Genomic DNA, 5921 nt, shown 5'->3' with positions numbered 1-5921 from the left:
TTTTTTGTCTGATGCTTCAATTAATTTCAAACAGACAGTTCAACAAAAGGATACCCAAAACATGTAATTTTATCATTTAAATATTGAATTGTTCTCTCTTAGTAAGATCCCATTTTCAATAAAATTGCAGTCTTACCTTGACTTGAAGATTAGGTCCATTTACTTATCCTTCTGGACAAACATCTCTATTACTTTTTTGTAAAAGTCCTCCTTATCTTCTTGTAGTTTCAAAAGTCCATCATAAATCTAATCTAATCAATAGATTTATGATTCGAAAATGATAAAAGTAGGGTAGACATGTGGATATTAACCGGCTGAACAAAACGTGCATTTATCTAACAGGTTTGTTTCCCACAGATCTTATTTTGAGCTATTTTCTAAAATCCTATGGAGAAATCTCGTTGCTTTTAGGTCGAGGGAAGCCATGCGCATGTTTACTTCCGGGTTTTAGGACGCCTCACTGGAGCTCTCTCGTCTCCTCTTCACACACCACACTTTTCGCGGCACACGTACTTACAGCCAATCAGCTCTGAATGATGTGAGATGACGTATGGTGGGGATGGCAGCACTATGCCCCATGGTCATTATTTGTTGCCACACACATTAAATAGGACAATACTCTGAGCATGCGCAGTGTAGTTTTTACAGTCACCATTGACAGGGAGAGGGAGGGGCAGGATCGGGTTTTGTCCCACATGGCTCTAAACAGCTCAATATGCACACACTGACAGTGTGTGCCTATTGAGCTGTGTGACACTGTAGACACTAATTAGAAGAACACAGACTAAAACAGCAATGTACAGACGAATCAGATGATTAAACATGATCTTAAAATATATTTTATATATTTTTTTAGCATTTTTTTGTAATCATTATTTGTAATACTTTCTGCTGACACTAGGTGGGGCTGTGTGTGGACTGAACTCAAACATCTCCATACATCACCACACTGTGGATATTCATCAGCATCTAACTGCTTCCATTTAAAAAACCTAAGTGTAATGGGGCATATAAACACAACATATTTCTTGTTATTTCTATGTTAATCCTAGACAGAGACTAGAGAAGAGAGATGTCTATGAACAGTTCACGAGCTGTGTTTCCGCTCGACTCACTCTTTTAGGGTTTCCATTAGTCGAGTCGTGTTGGGTAAAGCCTTACCATGCGCAAAGATTACAGCTGATTCCATCAATACTGATATTTTCAATTGTATCTGTAGTGTTTGACTACTGAAACATTTAAAATAATACATATAACGGTTTTCCTAACTTTTGGCCTTAGTAAAGTTCGAATAGAAAATATAATATTTTAAAGAATCTTAGAAGTAACTAGAGAATGCAATTGATGAAGAAATTGCTAGTGGGAATGTTTCATGCTGAAAAGCTGACGCTAAACTGCTATGCTGAAATGTAATGTGTAAGAAGAAAGTGAAGAATTTAGATTGAAATGATACATGAACACTGGGGGCTTGAATGTGTGATGAGAGAAGAAAAGAAAGTAAAAAGGCTTGGAAAAGCAGCAGAATATTTGAACTGCACACTTTTGAACCACAACATAAGTACCCGGATCAGAGTACATTAAGTGCAGTCCGCGGCACATCACTTCATAATGTATCACATATCTCCTGATCTGAGTCAGCTGAGCCGTGTCTGGCCGTGCAACACTCACAGCGTCACAGACTGGATGCAGAAGTATTATTTTAAGCAACACATTAAGTTGACGAAACACTCGAGACAAATGTAATGAAAGTCAGATGGTGTGTTAGACGGGCAGTGATATCATAAACCTGTTAATGTACGCATTCAAACACGTGTTCTGTTCCCAGCTGTGTTCACCTTGCAGGTGCAGCTCTGAGGCTTTGATCCTGATCAAGTGTTTAAGTCATGGATGTTTAAAGTTTAACTTCTTCATATGTCTAATATTAAAGTTAACTTTTCATTCAGGAAGTATGACGCTGCGCTCTCAGTGCGCTTCTCCATGTTTGTGATTGGTCGAATGCTCCAGATACCACCCCTTTCATGTGAACGCGCACCTCACTAGATAGGACACGGCTGGCTTGAGCGATCCACTTGATAACCCGCGTCGTAGGACCGTTTAGCGAGAGCGCGTATGTTTTGGATTAGGCCAACCGGCTAACTCAAACATATCCAGGTTAGGTTGAACCGGCTTCGTAGTACAGGCCCCGGAACGAACTACACTATCATGAACAAACACACACACACACACACACACCACACACACACCACACACACACACACACACACACACACACACACACACACACACACACACACACACACACACACACACACACACACACACACACACACACACACACACACACACACGCCCTGGCGACCGGACATATTCTTCATAAAACTAATAATATGGCGTAATAATCAGGCAGTTCAATTAATCATAAGAAAGTATATTGTGCAGACAAGTTAATAAAGCGTGGCCTCGTTTAATTTATTTGTCTCTCTATGAACCCTGCAGGGCTCCGTAGGTTTGGGAATTATGGCAGTTTAAAAAAAAGATATGAAGGCAAACTTCAAGATGTTCTACCCTCTAGCTGTGACATCACGCACTCTAGTTAATGTTAAAATCTGAAGAAAACCTCTAAAACAAGGTCTGAACAATGTTTAATATCTCTAAAAGTAAGAATCAGATTTAAAAGTTATTTTACACGAATAATGTCAGAAAGATGTGTAACATTTTAAAGTTGGAATGGAGTGAAAGTATGAATGAACAGTTAGCAGTTGAAGTTGCATGAAGATCGTTGAAGTCTGAAGATTTCCTCCATTGACTTCAATGTTAAAAATGGGATGTATTATGGGATGTATCTCTGGAATTATGAAAGTTATGAATGAGAAAAGTAATAGCCATCGATTCCTGACCGAGCTGAACGTTTTGATGTTTGAACGGAGTTTCTGCGATGTTCAATGCGGGAGGAGAAGAGGGCCAACATAACGGGCGGAATCAAGATTTTGAATAACAGACAGTGGGAACAGGGCCGTATCCAGGATTTCCTAAATACCGAGGTCCAAACATGTTAGGGGGGTTCGGGGGATACCCCCGAGATTTTGGGGATTTTCATGATCTAGTTAGGTGCTTTTTAAGTCCTGTGGGGGGTCACACATTGGATAATATATTGATTTCAAACCATGTCAGTGGATGCAGCATGAATTATTTTTGAAAGTTTAATACATGAATCAGTTGATTGTTACTCTTAATGATCTGGACATGCAGAAGGACCTGCACCCTCTCTTCCATCTTCTTTAGTCTCTCTGTCTTCTTCCTGTTCATTACTCTTTCTCTTTGTTCAACCTCTCCCTCGTTGTTCACTTTTTGCTCCTCCTCAGTTGTCGCTCCTGCCAGTGAATTAAAAGCAATTCAGCCATTTAGTTCATTTCACTTGTTTGTTTGCATTTTTTTTTTTATTTAAATCTGTTTTGTTTGATTCTCAAAAGAGAACAAAGATGTAAGCAAATGGTGTTTTATTATGAAATCATAACTGCAACAGATGTAGGTTGTTTTAACATTATGCCTATTGTAAATGAAGACTATTGTTATAGATAAATAGATAGATAGATAGATGAGGTTATTAAGCCTACATTCTTCTGTCCGACTGTACCTGCAGTTCCTCCCTGACTTCCATCACTTTCTCTTTCTCTCTGCCTGTCCTGTCTCTTCCTTACCAACGCTGAGCTTCGACTGACTTAGTCTTTTCATTACATCTGAGTCAGTGTAAAAAGAAAACAATACAATGTTATATCTCCAATGTTTTACTCAAATTGAAATGAAAGAAAACCATTAAAACGTTTGTGAAAAGGTAATCCTTCTGACATTGGATGAATGTAATTAACTTTATCTCTAGCTAGTTTATTCACGCAATTTAAACCAAAGTATCCTATAGCTGCAATATAAGTTAGTGTGCATGTTGTCGGACGTCCACTGACTAACGTAGAGCGTTCACACAGGATCTGCTGGTCATAAGATGTCCTGATGAACAGAAACACAAGCAGCCCGCTGGACTCAGATCTCTAGATACCTCATCACTCCTCCGCCGCTCCGGTTCAAGTCCGGGGTTGCGTTCGGATAGTTTAAAAATCAGCTCCTAACGTCTAACCCTATCTCCTATTCCTCGACCTCTGAGTGAAACGTCACGGGGTTAAGGGATAGTGGATAGGAGAATTCAAAAGGACTTAGGAGAAGAGACTGCGGCACTTTAGAGAATCCGAATGCACTTTCACTATCCAACGTGTTTATGATGCGCTAGCGGACGTCCTGAATGTGCGTCTGCTGCTGTGGGGAAACTATGGAAACCACAGTTTTCTATACAGCGGACTACAACATGGATGTTCAATAAGAACGAGGGACTACTTTAAACTCATCTAGAGACTCTGCACCGTGCTCTGATGCTGCTGCTTTGCTTTATGAACGTGGACAACAGAGAAACATATTCTTCAGGACCAAAGTTGGAATTGAAATAAAAAAGGAAAGTGAAACTTCTGCTCGTCACCCTCTCCCTCCGGTCCACATTAATACCAATGATCCCAATACGTATGATTGTATGAACTAAAGATCTTAAAATCAATACAGATGTATTTATTATAAACGTTAGTCTTTAACATCTATCTCTGTGTATATCACCATTCAAACATCTTTTAAAAGTTGAACAAACCCCACACAGCTCAGTAAAGACTGTGACATGTTGACTTTATTTGATCATTTCAGTAAAAACTAACGTTCATATTTCTCTCTTTGATTATAATACTGATGAACGTTCAGAACAAAGCACTTTGCAACTTACCACATACGTTTTAAAATGCTTAATAAGCACCGTAACTTTCTTGATATAATTTCTCGGTCATAATCGTTTGTTTCCGTGAACGGCCGACTGTTGTGTGACGTCAAATGCTGCGGCTGCAATGCATTGTGGGGCAGCATTTTCTCCTCTCCTTTCGGTTAGGGAGGTCCAGTGGTTCCTAAGCTAAAGGAGGTCATAAAGGAAGTTTGAAACCTCCTTTCCTATCATCTAGAGAATTCGAACGGCACTTATCATGGCTGCCACTGAGGGACTTCCGGGTCATTTCACTCGGTTAGGAAGGTTCCTAAGCTAAACGGACTATTCGACTGCAGCCCTGGCTGCGGTGGTTCGTTGATACATGTCGCCTTCTTCTGTTTGCTTTAATCGAGGCTACGTAGTTATGCAGCGCCCCCATCGGCAGTAAATGGAAGTATTACAAAGAATCCCGTTTAGTGCAATTATTTCTCAAGTTTTGTAAACACAGCTCGAAAAATATTACCGAGGTCCGGACCTCGGTGACCTCAATGGTAGATACGGCCATGAGTGGGAATGCTGTATCAGCATTCCCACTAAACAAAGCTAGAACATTCCCAGCAGAGACGACAGGGGTTGAGACACTGAGGACTCAGTGCACCGATATGTGAGTAACATGTTGGACTGAAACTTAATCATTCCTGGACGTTTGTTGTCCTTGCACAACATCTATACATATAAAGAGAAAGCGTGTAAGTGTAGTGAGGTGTCCACCTTTGTAAATACATTCGTTTACAGATGAGACGGACAAGAGGCAGACAGATGGAGGGATGAACACATCGATGTAGAGTGCATTCAGACAGCTCAGGCTGTGGTGATAAGAACAGCCGCAGCTTAAGCCGGCTCCAGCTCTGAAATGTATTATCAAAGATCATTTGATGTTAAGAAGTGACGGATGAACGGATTGAACATATGAAGGGCATCAGCTGCCTTGTGTTCAGGTTTCTCAGAAAGGTCTCCCTGATCACATCGCGCTCGGTTTTAAACATAGACCATTTATGTTCTCCTCTCTTACTCTGTTGCTTTCCTCCTTCCAGTCGTGTTCCTTATTTCTTCTGTAACCATAGGCACATGGGGA

The 5921-nt window shown here is 40.4% G+C and overlaps 1 long non-coding RNA gene across 1 annotated transcript; it reads right to left on the bottom strand.

Moving 5' to 3' along the window:
• Positions 1–3272: 3272 nt before the first annotated feature.
• Positions 3273–5688, bottom strand: LOC139433562 (uncharacterized). The gene is made up of 3 exons (XR_011643005.1): positions 5558–5688; positions 3635–3737; positions 3273–3371 (listed from the first exon to the last, which is right to left on the bottom strand). It is a non-coding gene; the product is annotated as an uncharacterized lncRNA (long non-coding RNA).
• Between the last annotated feature and the right edge of the window lie 233 nt (positions 5689–5921).

The sequence above is a fragment of the Pseudochaenichthys georgianus genome, unplaced genomic scaffold, assembly GCF_902827115.2.
Source record: "Pseudochaenichthys georgianus unplaced genomic scaffold, fPseGeo1.2 scaffold_634_arrow_ctg1, whole genome shotgun sequence".
NCBI lineage: Eukaryota > Metazoa > Chordata > Actinopteri > Perciformes > Channichthyidae > Pseudochaenichthys > Pseudochaenichthys georgianus.
The sequence above is the reverse complement of the archived record's forward strand: the minus strand, read 5'-3'. Positions and strand labels throughout refer to the sequence as shown.